General features: G+C 39.6%; 1 protein-coding gene across 1 annotated transcript in view; it reads left to right on the forward strand.

Moving 5' to 3' along the window:
* LOC124136765 (P2Y purinoceptor 1-like) overlaps positions 1–18188 on the forward strand; it is a 91036-nt gene that overhangs the window by 37509 nt on the left and 35339 nt on the right. The window contains exon 2 of the mRNA XM_046502784.2: positions 12024–12151. The gene's annotated coding sequence lies outside the window, so the exon portion shown is untranslated. The remainder of the gene's footprint in view (positions 1–12023; positions 12152–18188) is intronic.

Genomic DNA, 18188 nt, shown 5'->3' on the forward strand with positions numbered 1-18188 from the left:
CCATACACTTGGTTATGGCAAACATGATTCCTAATGAAATATTTCTGTTACGGAGGGCATCTCGCAATTAACGATAATATTTAATTATATATATTTAACTCAACTCATATCCCCATAATTGGTTAAGATATGTAATGTTTGACTCATTCGTTTTGACTAACAAATACCATCCTAAATACAGTGTAATTACAGTAAAACTCAATTCGGAGAAAATCGTGTAATCCCGTTGTCGCCAAATGATGTTGAATGAGCTATTTCAACTCATTGGCGTTATTTCGCATGAAAACCTTCAGACCACTAACACAACCGCGCGGCAGGAAAGGTACTTTACAACTAAACACTTCTATAATATTTAAATGACGCAGATTCCAGGCTTATTTGTCATACATGTCACATGGATAAAAGAGTAGTGACGTCATCATTCCGGTATCCATCTGCGAACTGGCGCTGTGGCACTGCTCATCACATTTGGGGTTAACAATTTTATAGAGCAAGTGCGAATTATTATGACTAGAAATGTGATGAGATCAATCTCAGCCAGTTCTAAAGAAGTAGTTGCCTGATGCATTCACACTATTTTACCGATTGGAATGTCCGGATCTTTGAGTCTGACAAAGAACGGGCTTTTGAAAAGTAAATTGCCTAAATTGGCTTCCTTAGGAAGAAACGTGGTTTGTAATCAAACGTGTGCTTATTGCCGGCACCTTGACACAACATACGTCGTTAAATGATTCCCTTAAGTGACATCTATGTGGCCACAATCGGGTATGAGAGATCTCTGTGGTCTATTACGTCTGCCAATGTTCTTAAAATCATATCTGCTTATTTAGCATGTTCAATAATTTACGAACAATCACGCTATAGTAGGTTTCTGCTTTCAGTGGTGTTAATGTTGATTTTAATGATGTATTTTGATATCAGAAACGTGAATCTATTTTAGACCTAACACAGAAACTGACTCAGTATAAAGGGTGGACCAGTGCGAAGTCAAGATGTCAACTACGCTGTGTTTAGCAACAATTAGGAATATAATCACACGCGGCGTATAAAGATAAACACGATTCGATTAAGGCTGAATTCATCATGTTTTGTAGTCTACGCCATCGGAATTATGACGTGCACTAATGCTATGTCACGGGTCAGAGCAGGTGCACTGGTCCAAGTGCTTGAATCACGATGAAATGTGGGGTTTCAGAGATTCTAATATACGTGAAGTGTTTTCACTACCTTGAACCACCAAACATGAGCATTGTGTCTGTCCCATAGAAATAGGGCTTTAGCAGTGTGTAGTATAATGATATAAATATATATAAAATATAATGACATACAATTAAATTTCATTGTAAAATTCCAACTGTATCATAAGCATGTGTTATAAATCACAACTTCTTTGATAGGCAGTTTGAGTACTAAGTCAGGATAAGAATCTATGGATGAACAACTTCTTTATTACAATTAAGAGCGACGTTTCGGTCAGCCGTCAATCAACCGTGACCAATGCTATTACAAACCCCCGGCGTACCATCAACTCATCAAAGTCCCCAATCAGCCATAATCCTGTTGTTTTATTATTGGCTTCATCCTTTGTTTATGTCACTGACTTCAGCGATGATTGTCATCACTACCCTTGTGTGTACAAAACAGCCTTCTCTACTCCATTATCACAATATCTACTCTACTGTGTAAACATTGACTCATACCTGTATATATATATACTTGCCAACCACACTCTGTATATCACTTGCTTGATAACGATGTTAGAACCTACACCGAAACGTCGCTCTTAATTATAATAAAGAAGTTGTTCATCCATAAATTCTTATCCTTGCTTATAAATCACAAGTCTATCAAGTAGTGACAATTCCCGGTGTTCGTTCCAACGGTGGCACCCGTTACAAATACATGCACAGACAAGTCCATTGCCATTCGATAGCCACATGGAATCTTTGCTAAGAACAGTGTCGACTATTCTATTGCGACTTTATCATGAGCAAGTGAACACGGAAACATATTGTAAAATAGGGAAATGTATTGGACAACATTATTGTCACGAATGTACTCCGCAATTCCACCACACAACCTTTTGAAAGCTTTTCTAGTGTATTATGCTTAAACTTACCCCTTAGTTAATGGCCCCTAAGGGAAGCACCACATGATGTTGCCTGCAAGACATGGGCATCTGGAGGTGTGATCAGATACAGAATTATCCTAATGTTCCTCACATGAAGCCATACGTTATTTTGCCCAGAACGTATGTGTTTTTTAACAGTGTGTGAGGTAAAATGCTTGTATGCAAAATAAGAAATGCTTCTTACAGGAGTAGGTTATGGTATTTGATTACAGGTGACACGATCTGCAGAGACCGTTCCTCTTGGCGTACCAGAAAGATATATCTTGGATTCGAATCTCAGTTTCTACCTCATTATTATTCTGGGTTTAGTGTAAAAGTTATTTTGGTAAATTGTACAAGAACTTGATTGGTAAACAAGTCGTGCGACGTACGTAAATTCAGCTCCAGTAATACATACAATCAAAAATGGTGGTGTGCCATGATATAGAAGTATAAGTTTGATATTTTGAACTATTATTTGGATATATGAAGAAACAATGAGCAGTGCCATCGCATATCGACCCACAGGAACGAGACGGGTCTTCAGAGATGGGTCTGTGGTCATTCAAGTCACTACAACCTATTTTCGATCCGTTGTCCAGGTCAAAATGTTTTGTATAATCATCAATTGTATTAATAGTTTGTTGAAATGATCCTACGGAACCTTCGTTACATTGTTTCATAAGTTAGTGGTAGTCGGAATAAATGATTTTGCATAGTTCAAGCTCTGCATTTAATTACTTGTAAGTTGGAACTATTCCTTAGTGAGTAATTACTTTAAGTGGAAACGCGCGGGGGAACGGGATCAGAACTTATTTACGAATTTATCTCAGAGAATCATTTAAACATTATTACGCCTTTTCTCGAGAGATTTAAACTTTGTTTCCTCACATATTATTCCATGACTAGTGCCTCTTGGAACCCTGCAAATTGTTCTTAAAGCAGGTGTCTGACTCTGATCTATCGTATATTTATCCAATATATTACTGCAATAATCAAAAGTTGGAAAGATGAATGTGTATATAGTCTCTAACCCTTTTCGAGATAACCGCTATTTATGACTTCGAAAGAAATGTATCTATAGGGCACACTTTCTTTACAACTACCTCGACATGACTATTCCACAGTCTTTTTGCAAGATCAAACCTAGATGATTGTTGTGTTCAACTTGTGCTTTATTAGTAGCTTTCATTTGTAACTCGGGTTTTGTGCTTGGAATTATTTTTCTGTGGAATGGATGATCTTGTCATGCTTCTGCCCAGTTAGAAATCTTTATTAGATCATCACCAATAACAGTGGCAGTTTGAATTTGATTATCTAAAATCAAATATAAAGTTGTGTCAAAGGCAAAATTCTGTATATTGCTTAATATATACTAAAAACAACAGTGGTCCAAACACGACCTGGAGGTACGCCTGCATGGACAAGGATTAGGTCAGATCGGGAATCTTGAATTGAAACCTTCGGTTTTTGTAAATAATTGTTAAATAATTTCGATAGATTTCCGTTAATACAGTACGACATAACATTACCAAACATTCCTTTATGCCATACTTTTGTCAAAGGTTGTACTTCACGTCACAGAACACAGCTCTGACGTCTTTACCATCATCCAGCGCACCGGTAATAAAATCATACAGTTATGTTAATCGTTAAACAGCAGACTCGCCTGGCAGATAACCAGACTGTCAGTTTGAAAGTATGTGTTATCACTCAAATATGTAAACACGTGTTTAACAAAAGTGTTCAAAAAACGTTTGAAATACAGCTAGAAAGTGTGACAGGTGGTGTATGGTTTGCATAGTCAATACTGTTTTTCTTATGACGAAGGCCTCTTTCCATATGTCAGGGCAACTATAAAGCATAAGAGATACCTACTTACTAATACAATCCGGTCCAACAGCCTTTGTTGAGTACACAGACAGTAGAATATCTTTGACTTCATCATATGTATTGCTTAGATATACTTGGTTGATTTAATCGATGTTTGGGAGAATCTTGGTCAGGGAACGTCATCGTTGACTATGCGGTGAACAATTCATTCATTACATCTGCTATGGATTTGCCATCATCATAAATATTATAGTTATAACATAATTGAGGAAGCGTCTCAGCCGCAGTGTGCCTGTACATGTTTGAATAGTGTATCACTTGACACCACCACTGCTTTGGTTCCCAGTTTTGCCAGCACCATTCCTGTACTCGTCCTTTTCACCAATGTGGTAAATATAAACGTCGAAGACCTGCATCACTTCGGGCTTTTCACCTATATCAATGTGACATGCCGTTCTATAAATACTCACTTCCCTACGTTCAACAGAATGTATCATAACTTTATGTGATAAAAAGACATAAAAACGTCCATTTTTCACATCAAGGTCACTGCTCACGAGAACTACTTCATGTGGATTACTCCGAGTGCAGCCCAAGATAACTTATAGGATTGAGGCGAGCCGAATGACCTTCCTATTATGAACGACGTCTCTATTGTGGGAGAATTGATTTTCAAGCATGTGGATGTAATGGTTTTGAATACATATTTTGATTCCTAAAATCTTTCTGAGGCAGTCTTGTTGTACTGATGGGGTACATAACATCGACTGCATCATTTCACCACCCGCACGTGGCTGTTCCTGAGTCATGGGGCGCTCCACAGCAACCAGTCGATACTACTGACTGACCTTGAACTGTCAACGACTTGATTTCCATTCGATAAGCGACAAATAGTCCTGAAACTCAAACAAACTACTTCAGGCCTTAATGCAGGTTCAATATTAGTACTATTCTTTCAGTGCACTATCTCCTTTAAACGTCAAATGCTAGTTTTAGACGTAAACCGGATTATCATCGATGAAAAGTCGTCGAAAGTACCTGTTCTATTGAACCTGGGCGCCGCTGTTTCATGTTTGTCCATTACTCGTCGCAAAACAGCCTGGCTTTTACAGTCGATGTACACAAAGACTGGTTTTACACTGATGAAACAAGCACCTTGAGTTGTTTTATATTGTTATTTCTTTATTCTGATCGAACGAACGACTGTTGAATTCTAGGGTCAAGTCACAAACACACGCACCCGCACACGCACACGTACACATACACACACACACGCACACGCACACGCACATATACACACTAACAACCAAATTGTAATCCCATTAGGTTATTAGCACAGTACATAATTTATTGATCTTAAAGTGAAATCAACCTCCGAACAGTTGTCATGTCATGTGATTTATTACTTTATTCTTTTAAAAAATATTGAGAGATTACACCCAGGGTGTGATATATCAATTGCAGTATACAAGTGGCTCGATGTCAGTATCAAATATATACCACACAGTTCGCGGTGAAGGATGCGTCGAACATGAAACTAGAATACAGAATATAAAGACGTGAGGGGCAAACGCTATATCTGAGTATCTAACTGAACTGTCATTTCGCTGATACTTGGCCGAAACATGGAAGCGTAAACAGTTTTAAATATTGGTATGGAGATAAGTTGTCAGTCTTACGAAACGAGATTTATGAATTATGAAGGAAAAGGAAGGCGTATGTTGCATCTACGATGTCTAATTAAAGTTGATCTTACTTCTGAAACCAGGGATGTATAAACCGTTAACCTTCAAGTTCACAGCGTGAACATCTCACAATACCATGAATCAGTATTCTATTATTCGTCATAGAAAGCAGATTACTCCACTTACATAATAAGAACTTGCTATTTCAAGCAATACTCAATTCATTCTTTGTTCATGCTAAGAGGCTTATAACCATATCAGTCTTGTAAATTAAAGCGCCATGTTCTTATCATTGATTCACAGTCAAGCCGCTTCAATACCAGTCCATTTGAATGTACTATTGATTCACAACTGGCGATTACAATCAAACTACTGAAAAATAATTATCAATCTGTTCAATATGATTCGATAGCAATCCTCTCTTTGGTCGAAGTGCAATTTGTGATTAAAATAGCTTATGGCAGGAAAATGTGGACCACTATTTCAGCTGCGTTTTGAGCAGTCGGGAAGTCAAGGTAAGGAAACTTGCTATTTGTGGGCGGTAAATATGCCAATACTTCAACAGTGTCTTCAGGCCTTGGAATGAAATATTTCATCGTTGTCGTGGCCTTTCTGAGTAATGAGTATTTGTGATTACGTTAGTGACGGTTCTGGAGATTTGCATGCACTGTTGTTAACCCACGAACAAGCTTACCATTCAGTGATAGTGGACACAACCTCAACTGCTGACACGGAGATAGAGTAGCATTATCATTCAATTCAAACAGGAGTCAATACAATGATATTGTAGCACCATACGGGGCGCCTAATCAGAGAGCCACATGTTCTAAATGATGCAGAAACTGTTGAATAGGATGGAGTATTAACCCATGACTTGATATTCTGAATGTAAACGTTTGAAAGCAAGCGCTGAGACATAGTGGCGAGATGGATTATACAGAATACACGGCGATGCTCATGTGATGTCTAAGGTAAGATTGTTGAATTCTGCGGCTCCACAACTGGGTGTTTGTCAGGATCCGTAAACACTTCACGTGCCATAAAACATTTTTAGTTCGTGATAAACGTTAGCCCACAACCATAACAATCCAGTTCTTGCGTAATCAATAGATAGCCTATTTTTGCTTGTAGTACGGACAAACCGCCAAAAAAAGAAGATAAACTTTTTCAGAGGGAACAATGTAAACAAAACTGTTGAAAAGTAATCAGTATGAAGACGTTGTCGAAATCAGGGCGTGATCACATTCTGCCAGAACAACCCTCAATTCTCAGTTTTTCTAAAAAAAGGTGCTTGAAGGAAGTCGGTTAAGACTTGTATGAGGAGGAAGGAGACTGGGGTCGTGCGGGATACAACTGATAGGTGAAATGTTGAGTAAACACGGTGCTAGGAAGAGTTGGTTGGATGGTTTGTTGTTTAACGCCACACTCAGCAATATTCCAGCTATATGACGGCGGTCTGGAAATAATCGAGTCTGGACCAGGCAATCCAGTGATGGATATCATGAGCATCGATCCACGCAATTGGGATCGATGACATGCATCAACCAAGTTAGCGAGCCTGACCAGCCATTCCCGTTAGTCGCCTCTTAAGACAAGGAATAGCGGAATTGTGCAATGGAAGCGTGGACGTCTTTCATACATAGTCCGACACATAACCAGATGGATGACCACACGTCGCATGGACTGAATGAGTGATATGTGTGTAAGCAACACGTAACGTAACACCGCGTTTGACTTTTTTTGCAGTCATATTAAGACGCGCAAGGAAGGTCTCGAAGATAAAATGTCATTCTGACTTACCCCAAATACGATACAATAAGTCGTACATATATCATTTGAAAGTCCAACTTGTGTACATTTATGACATCAATAACAAGATACTCTGTATATTATACAACTTATCTGTGTTGGTCATGTGAAACAGGACAGAATGTAGTCTGTACCCAAACGCCACCACTGAAATGTATGCTATTAGCCTATGGCCTTTCAGTAAAAGCAAACACATGTTTCATTGTTTGCTTGATTGATGACGACTGTGTGGCAGATTAATGCAGTGGAATATCAAAGATGACTCAGTCAGTGGACTTGCATTACTTTGTTCAATGACCAGGTCGTACGTAGACAAAACAAGAATCACAAAGAAGGATTTAAATTGTGGATTCAAACCAGGTCTTTTTAGGTAAGTGAACGAACATTTACCGAGCTGAACCCTTACACGAAGAACCGGACATGATATGCATTTAATGAGGTGCTTTCGTCTGTATGCTTAACGATTGCAGTTGTACTCTCATATTTTAGTAATTTATTATCTCACAGTGTCCGAATATATTTATGCAATAAACGCTACAATAACAATGGCACAGCAAGACGTAATTGTGTTCAGTGCATTTCGGCTATAGTAGGCTTTAATGCCTCTCTTGACGTTTTATTGAACAACTCAACTATCATCGACAAGCGAATATTTTAAGACAGTTAGAAATGCGTATAATCGCAATAACAATTCATATGTTGATTCAGTTGGTTATGATCGTTACTGCCTTTCAATTTCACACAGAATTATTGGCAAGTAATACTGCAATTTAGTGCGACTGAATTTTCAGAATTGTATAACTCATGGACTTTGCGTCAAAACAGGAACAGATGGTGACATGTGCTGATATTTCTTGGTTTGACATTTATCTGCTGACACAGCTGTGATCTGATCTTATCGGTGGATGAGATAAACCTGAAAATGGCGTAATTGCTTCGTTGTGTAGAAATGAAGTGATTTTAGAACATCACAGCAACGAGGTCAGCCAGAATAACCCTTCATATTCGGTACAGAAAGGCTTCAGTGCCACGACTGTTTATCGCACATTTAGTATTATCTGTCAAGCTCCAAAGTCCCAGACGGCGTTTCTACCAGAAGGTTTCCATGGCTTACACACGCAACCGTTTTCAGGTACACCTTGGTGTTTGGTGCAGATATAAAAGTACGATATAAAGACGGTATCGTGTGCTGTTTGATGCTTACCACTACGATAAATTTCACATCAAATAGAATTTGTGGATTTGTTGTATCAGTTAACAAAGCTGTATTTAGTTCAAGCCACCAGACGCGGTGATCCTAAATCACTGTGCTGCCTTTTATGTGTGTGACAGTGACTGGCAGTGGGCACCCAGCAGCGCCGTAACCTAGTAGCCTGACCTTTAGGTGATGATAATTCTATGACAGGATTTTACTTGATGGTCGGATGCTTGTACTCATTAGACACTTACTGGTTCCAGTGTCATTCAACGACGCTGTGCACTGTGCAGACCTGAATAGTGTCATCATAGAAATTGCAACGCCCTTTCCCAATATGTGGCCGATGCTCACACCCACACAGTTTCTAGATCACATACACGGAGCTCGTGTAAGCATATTGATCATGATTAAGCACATGCTGTTATGCTTTTGTTTTATTTATTTGTTGTTTAACGCCGCAACATTTCAGCTATATGACGGCGGTCTGTAAATAATCGAGTCTGGACCAGACAATCCAATGATTGATATCATGAGCATCGATCTACGCAATTGGAATAAGATGACATGCATCAACCAAGTCAGCGAGCCTGACCATACTGTCCCGTTAGTCGCCTCTTAAGCTTACGACAGGGATTGTCGCCTTTTTCGGGACGCATGGGTTGCTGAAGACCTATTCTAACCCAGATCTTCACAAGTCCATACAGTTATGCGCAGTGTGCAACTTACATGTAATACAACGAGACAGTGCCATCAACAGTTAGCGCCTTCGAGAGGGTGGCACGCAGATACAGATATTGCTTTGATGTTGTGACTTCGCATTTAAGTACATGTACCCCGTACCAAACATCAACATCAATCATCATATCCCCAACTTAATCAAACATATGCAATGTTGGAGGTACACAATTGTATTTTGTACAGAAATACATATGGAGTGCAAGTGTATTGAACGTCCGTTTCTGATAACATATAACATGAATTGTTTGATAGGCATTACTTAGAAGTTGACGGATGACAAGGTAGACACAATTTTATGGATAACAACTTCTTTAATACTGTAAAAAGCGACGTTTCGGTATAGGTCCTTGCTTGACAACGGTATAAGGATCCATACCGAAACGTCGCTTTTTACAGTATTAAAGAAGTTGTTATCCATATAAAAAATTATACCTTATGTAGACATGCCCTCTTTGCCAACAACCACAGCTCTATAACCAGTCACGTGTTGATTAAATAAGTGCAATGGGATGACATCTAACATTTCTGATGAGGCAGTTATGGTGTTGGACTGAGCTCCCATTGCGTCTAGACGTGATCCATCGGAGCGGGTTAAACTGAAGCAAGGGGCTCTATGCACACTCATAAGTTCGGTAGACTTCTTGCCAAATCGCATTTATTACAAAGGATTATTGAGATGCGCTTATGGTGTGTGCAGGTCTGATATTTCACAAAGTAAATCTTCTGTCGGTCAACATCAGTTTAAAGATATCAAAGTCAGCCAATCTCTTGGGTCGATTTGGTAAATTTCAATTTGAAAGGCAATTTGTTGGTAATGTGATTGTGTTTGAGGTCCATGAACTGTGACACACTACAATGTAAACAACTACCGACTGTTGTTATATAGAGGTCTTTCAAACCATACGCCGCAGCTCTACTACATACTGATGATTCAATGCGTCGGCACCGCGCAAGATTCAATACGTCGGCACCGCGCAAGATTCAATACGTCGGCACCACGCACGATACTAAACAGTCTCGATTCGAAACAGTGATGTTCGCGTATAGGCAAAATAGCGGTGACTTATATGAATGGATCATTGAAGGTAAGTGATGACACTCTCCTATGGCCAAGCCTCCTGTGCCTCGTAGAGAGTCCTTGTAAGAACATAGGCCTCGAACACACTATGTTTGTCGTAAGAGGCAAGAGGCATTAAAATGGATCTTTTAATTAGTTTCCGTCACTGAAACTTGGTTGACTGCATGTCATCGTGTTCTTATTGCGTGTGTCGATGCTCAAGGTGACAATAACTTGATTGTCTGGTCCAGAAGCTATTATTTCCTGACTGCCGTCATATAGCAGGAATATGCGGCGTTCAACAACAGACAACAAATCGTTACTGACCAGGCAATACATTGTTAAACCAGGACGAGTAAATTTTCCTTTCAGCTACTTTTACACTAACGAGTTGAACTTATTATCGGTGTCTTTGAAGCCAGTGTTCAGTTCTTCGGTTTCCAGGAAGCCACGTGGCCATGCCATTCGCCCTTCAAAGGTCCGGAGATATTCAATGGCAAATGTCAAACACTGTTAGCCTCAAGTGTGTCTTGTATTGGGAAACTTTAATAACCCTTTGCAGCCTCTCGCATACATTTCGATAATGCTAATGAGGCCATACTGTTTATGTGTGTTATTATTTTCACCTTTTGATTGTTGATTAGATTTAAGTAAGACTCATGCAGAATGTCCCCCGAAGCATCAGACGGGAAGATCGCAGCTGCCAATCACAGCGTTCATCTGATACAATTTACTAAATTATTTCACGATGCAGTAGCTTGGGCATCCGGTCCCATCATGTAATTGTGTTCATCCTTCGGCATACTTCGTTTGCAACGCTCCATTCAAACCCTACTGGTATTTTCAAATGTGTCTCGACACATTCATAAAAGAGTTATTTCGCTTTCCAAACTTAGGACTGCTTTAACTGAAAAAATATGACTTATACTTCAGGTTACGAGTTGCATAACTCCGTACTTGAAAAGTTAAGGTTAACCCAGAAATATCATACAACTTAATCGTGAAATCAGTAAATGACCACAAAATATCATTGAATAATCAACAATTAATATCGAAACACACACGACTAGGTTTACGCTCATAAAATGCAATAGATGGTGAAACATGTGGCAACAATAATAAATAACGTGCCATATTATACAGGTCATTGCATAATTGTCCATCACATGGATGTCTCGCGTTTAGCACGTGCTCCATTTATGGGTCCAGGAAGACATTTTGAAGCAGGCAGACAGGTCAGCACTTAAGATAGGTATGCCGTCCACACTTGACAAGAACCTACATAAGACGTTGTGGAAGGCCTCGAATCGCTCAGGTCTCGCACTTAGATAGGTATAGCTAGAAACTGTTTCCACGCTGAGCATCTTAAATGAGGTAGTCAGTCCCGACAGTGAATCGACAACAGTTACTGCTGACAAGCTCCTTACAGCAGACCACACGATGCCAGGATGGTAACTCATGTGCAAGCGCTGGGACGGAGCATGGACTGTAAACAATTAAGGGAGATTACTCTAATTTACTGTCACTAACAATCATCAGAAATAAACTTGAAATATAGCGATTGCAACTTAACACTTATTTCTCTGTTTGTAGGTAAAACCGAGTGTATCTCACTTGTACACTACCCGTGTAAAGCTGTTGATGCGAGGCGTTGCTGCCACAACGTGGGACTTCTGCAACATCACAACCATTGAAGACTTGCGGTAGTCATCTTCCCTCAGGTATTTTACTTCTACAGTTCTCAGTAGTAATCAGCTCAATAGAGTTTTATGCCGCTTTTAACAATATTCCACCACGGCTTGGAAAAACCAGAAATGGGCTTCACACATTGCACCCATGTGGGGAATCGAACCCGGGCCTTCGGCGTGACGAGCAGACGCTTTAACCACTAGGCTGCCCCTCCGCCCCAGATCTGTAGACAGCATGTCGTAAACCCAAGTCGGTATCTCATCTTGTCTTTGTTATAGTTTTGTCTGTTGAATGCGTTTTAATTGTCGGAGAACCGACATGCATTGCATTTTACAGGATTACAATGATTATCGAACAAATGCAAGTTTTTAGAATACAGTAACCTACGTTTATAACGAACACGCTAATAACGAACTGACCAATATAACGAACTTATTTGTAGTCACGGTCATTTATTGTATATAAGCTGTATACATGCTTATAACGCACGACGGTTATTACGAACTAAAATGAGTGGTCCCTTTTAGATCTTTATAACCGTAGTTCACTGTGTATTAAACTAGTACAAATTTAAAATACAAACAACTTGAACTGATGAACTTTTATTAAAAAAGGCATAAACCGTCTGTAGGCCTGGCAATGGCCCACATCAATCAAGTCAATCAATCAACCAAGTTGACTCGCCAAATCACCAACGGCAGTAGATGAGATATGTATTTATATACATAATACAGTATCGCCTCCCGTTTCACTTGAACATTTCATTTAAACTCTTTCAGAAGCTCATCCTCTCGACAGTTAATATGCAACCGTCATTACTTGAACTCTATCAGATTGTCATTGTAGCCACAAATACTGAGGCTTGGCAGCCAGAGACGCATGGTGCTTTACTTCAGTGTATACATGGCGTTTGAATGCTAAATTGTACTCATTCGGTCTGTGATTTTGTGAAAGTTTTGGGCCATGTTACGGATGTTTTGACGGTTCTTTTCCACGAGTACATTTCCAAATGAAGTTTTTCGGGCTAACAATTGACTTACCTTTGCATGTATTTCTGACGGGTGGCACCGGTGTTGCAGGATACGCTCACGTTTACGCGAACACCTGGTATCATTACTGTTTGATAGTGATTCATAAACACATGCTCATGATATAGTCGAAATCGTACAAACGACTCTGCTTTAAGCAAAGATTTCTGTTGGATAAGGATTTTGTCGCTATAGTTTCATGTTGCTGCAGGTAGTTTCACGTGTGCCTGAAAGGAAGATTATACTCCGGGTCCGTTGCAGTCATTATACATAAGCAATCAATCAGAACCCACGTTGTTTTTCTGGACACCGAAGGTTATTTTGAACATAATTATGCCAGTTTACTTTTAAAAAAATTATTTAATGACACAGAGACAGTGAGGGATTTTGACACGAGTGACTCTTTACAATATGTAGACCCAGACAGAAGTGGGCATCAAACCAGGGGGCACAGCTCCCCTTTAACTAGCGATCATGGCAGAAAGTAGACAAGTAGATACGTTTCTCCAGCAGAGATGGCATACATACGCCCTATTTCATCTTTACAAGATAAATAGCTGATAGTAGGCTTAAAACCATAAAGAATATAGTTAAGTACATGAGTTTAAAATAACTCCGACGAATGAGACAGCGTGAATTCAGTTAAACAAATCGGTTCTATACAACAACGATCGGTTAAAATTCAGGTCTGGATCACAGTGGTTGATAACATGATCAACGGTCCACAGCAGAGTGTGATTCAACGCTATGCACAGCAATTTCGCAAGTCGACTCGAAAGTACCAGTTACATATACTGCCTAAAGCAAAACTTTGTGTTTATAATTAACATTACATCTCACGTGTTTTCGTGAGTTCATTCATGTTCCTGACAGTGTACGTTTTGAAGGATGTGAATTGTACATGTGGTTACAGTGTACATGGATCTGATGCACCATTTGATCAAATGGGGCATGTCCGTCAGTTGGGCTTGTATATTCTAGAACGAAGTAAATCTCGACACACACAAATTCCATGACACTGCTGCAGTAAATCACCATGAACAGCTAATAAAGCTCATTTCAGGTGGTTTCGGTGTACAGGTTGTATTTTACCATGTAAAGGAGGTGGCTAAAATTGCATACACGTAATGAATATTCATTATTTGATTATTAGCTGTGAAAGTAGAGAAAATATATTTTTATTTAAAGTGTCAGTGCATCTGTCATCAACAGAGACGTATTTCCATCTCATATCAATAGTACAAATAATCCCCCTTAAGATGAGAAAATATCCATCTTTAGAAATGGCTAGACCCAGATACTCTTGCTATGGGCCAGCGGGGATCTATATTTCTGGCGGAAATCATTATATTAATTCCCCAAGGGAGGTCGAGACCGACAACGTCACCATCACCCGCATCTGTGATTAAAGATGACTACACTGGGTGAAGATGACCCCATGATTCCGCAGCTTTGTTAGAGACTGGCCATTTAATATTCTTGGGGCTGGGATTTTCTTTGAGACAGGACAATTTTAGGTCATTGCTTCCAAACAGTTGAGCTAATTTATACCACATTTTGTTGAGAACATCCAGCATGTATGCCGAACACATTGTCGCTGTAAAACCCGTGTTAATTGTTGTTTTCTGAATTATGTTTTAGACAACCTACATATTGTTTCTGTTATGCAAACTGTGACGTTAAGTTTACAACTACGCACGGTGACAGTAAGTGTAGGTCTCGGTGTTCTTCTTTTGGGGTGTACAACTAAAGCATCCTATGAGTTGCTAGAATTTTAACTTTCACCTTGCCATCACCTCCTACCGGCTACCCATTTACTGCTGGGTGAAGAGAAGCATATCTTTACCTAAGGAGACACTTCATGTGGTACATGTGCTTCAGTGTTGGGCAGGACTGAAGTCCTAGAAACTCTCAGGTGTCAAGCTGCCGAACGCGATCACCCATCCCGTTACTCTCCGCGATCTGATCGGTGACCTGTGCGCTCTAAACGGGTTCAGGAGCTACCAGTTGTGCCATCAAATGTCTGTGTTCACTATTGGGTCTGGTCCCAACTGATGATTCAGGCATGTCATACTTTGACAACACGGACGTGATAACAACACAGACGAAAACATCTCGGATGTTGCCTTTCCTCCCCAGTCAGCAATATCTTCCAGATTTATTACGGCGACTAGTACATGATAAGCTCGGCCAGGATAAGTAAGTGGGAGACAGCATGAGTGGCGATCCATGCTATCGGAACAGGAGTAGCAAAGGATTTTTAGCAATAAGTGTTAAATAAATGGCTGAAGCACTATATTTGTATGTGGTAGTTAGGTCTTGCTGATGCAATAATTCTTCCCTGATGTCGCAAACAGAGTGTTACCCCCTACATCGGTACAATTTGTTTCTCCCGCTGTAAAATTGCACTCTGCCGATAAATACGCCGAAACGCCTAAATGTGCTTGCATGTGGCTGTCCATGGAGGTGGGAAATACCAAAACAGTGTCTGGACGCTATTGTATAGGTAGGATGTTCTGAATGAGACAATTCCAGCCTCTACAATGCTAGAATGTGTAACATTAATAATAGCTTAATGACACTTCTACATTATTGTACCTATTTTCCCGACGAACCCTAGGAACATACACCGTCCAGGCAGCGAGAGTCATTCAACTGAAACTGGATACCAGTTAACCAAAGGAGGCGCTCTATTGTATATATACCAGACGGAAGGTCGATCCGAACACATACAGTTTAAGTTGGTGCTTAGTTCTTGAAGACAAATCTCATTTGACACACCATTTACACAAGCAGGAAAGTATCGCCTGTTTGGAGAACTAACCCACAATGCCGGGGAACTTTTTTCGAATACTTGTCATTGTTTCAAAGTGATGGAGATGGAGTGTCTATATGTGTATGGATGTCGACGGAGACCTATGCACACACGCATGTGGCCTCGATTTGCTTAATTAAAACATGCATGTGGAATCTGAAAACACTTAAGCTCCTACGAATACTTAATGAGAGCGTTTGATCTCAGATAGATAGAAAAACCAAGATTAAAACAAATCAGCGTCAAGTTGACACAAGCTGTCTCACGCTGTCTCACGCTGTCTCAAGCTGAAAGCAAACACGAACGGTGTATGCGTTCACCAAGGACAACGATGCCTATAAGGGTATATTGGTTGGTTTCACAGGAGCATGGTTGCGTTCTTTGGACGAATTGTTATGGAAACCAGATGTAGGATAAAATAGGATTCAGGCTTCCAAATTAAATTGTCTCTTACCTAAATATATTTTATCTATACAAAAGCATGTCTGTTTTATGCTTCCTTCCACATCAGATCAAATGGCACGTCTGTGATCTTTTCACAAGAGCTCAATGTACTGAAAGTTTTCTTCTTTTCGATAAGAGAGATATATGACACTCGGTACCGAGAAGAAAACACATCCTTTTGTTAGTTTCAAAGTACAGTTAATACGACACAACCGCTGAGAAAAACGTTGTAGTTGACCCATCTATACACTTTCATACAACTATTTGTTTTTATTTTAGTGTGTGTTAAATTTGTATTTCAACTATACGACACTTCAAACGCGCCTCGGAATCAGACAAGATGCAAGAGGGAAGTGAACAGGTTTAATCAGACCGTGTTACTTGGCTATTACAACAGATCCTCTGATAGCCATGGGCACCTGGACGTTGTGAAACAATGTTAACACATGACTCTTCTCGGCCCCATCAGGCATACTCTAGCTTTGCGTGGGTAGACGTGTGCCACCGTCCAGGAGCAGCCGTCACTGGAATACGTTTGAAGACAGTCAACATTCAGTTTGACTGGTTTGCTTCCCATAATGACCGGTTGGCTTATAATGACATGCCTGTGGTGAATATATGGTATATTAGTATACAAGCACATGGCAACTTATTTCCATGTATACTCTATCTATCGATCATAAATCTATCATGTTAATCGATCAAAGTCATGCTTTCATTTATTAATCTATCCATCCTATGAGAATCATATTTAAAGCTCTCTGTCTGTCCGCTGTTGTTTAGCTATTTTTTAAATATCATTTATCAAAGCGCTTCCATGCTATGGATGCCGACGGTCCATGTGGTACGATGTATATACAATCTTTTGACTGGACTGCCTAATACTGCATATACAGTGTATATGTTTTTTTGTCATTTATGTCTAATTGATATCGATCAATTACATATATATTATTTACATACACCATGTATTACGATACATGTAATATTTATAAAGCCTAAATAGTTGTAAAAATTTGTATGGAATTAGTTCTATACAAGTAACACATGTTATTATTATTTACAGATTAAAATAAAAAATATAAGTAATTTCATTGGATTTATCAAAAAGGACAAGATCAGGTTTATTGGCCTGGATACGTCTGAGGCTGTAATTTTTATTATTATTATTATTATTATTTAATAGCTAGTGTATATCTACCTTTCACTAATACCCCACTCATTTGAATGATCCAAAGACGTATGTAGATACGTCTATAGACGCCTGTGGTTTATCATTGTATTATCAGACACATTTCACAGCCATCAGATGACCAACACTGACAGTCCCTCAATTTGGACACATCTTTGATTACAATACGATTTAATTAAGCGTCTCAAAAACGTCCAGTAATAAGCACTATACATTCACTGCTGACATAGTGGGTAACGCTACCCTCCTTCTACACCGACACCTCGCTGTGCAAGCCGTAACGTAATTTGCCCCGTCTGGAATCATGGGCCTAACACCATTTGCCAATCCACGTGTCCTGCATACACCGACACTAATCGCGTTCATTAATAGTCTCAACACTTCAGTCTGCCTTAATTACGCCTCGCCTTGTGTGTTACACCATAAATGATAATAGGCGTTGTATGGGAACACATATATTTCGACTTGACCCTTGTCTACTATTTACATAAGCTAAAGGGTTCTTGTTCCTTTAGACGTCACTACAACATTCATTAACTACATGTATATTCATTGAGGCTTGTCAGGCGATCGTTTACTCCAGGGCAGTG

This window comes from Haliotis rufescens, unplaced genomic scaffold (assembly GCF_023055435.1).
Source record: "Haliotis rufescens isolate VD_foot unplaced genomic scaffold, xgHalRufe1.0.p SCAF_31, whole genome shotgun sequence".
NCBI lineage: Eukaryota > Metazoa > Mollusca > Gastropoda > Lepetellida > Haliotidae > Haliotis > Haliotis rufescens.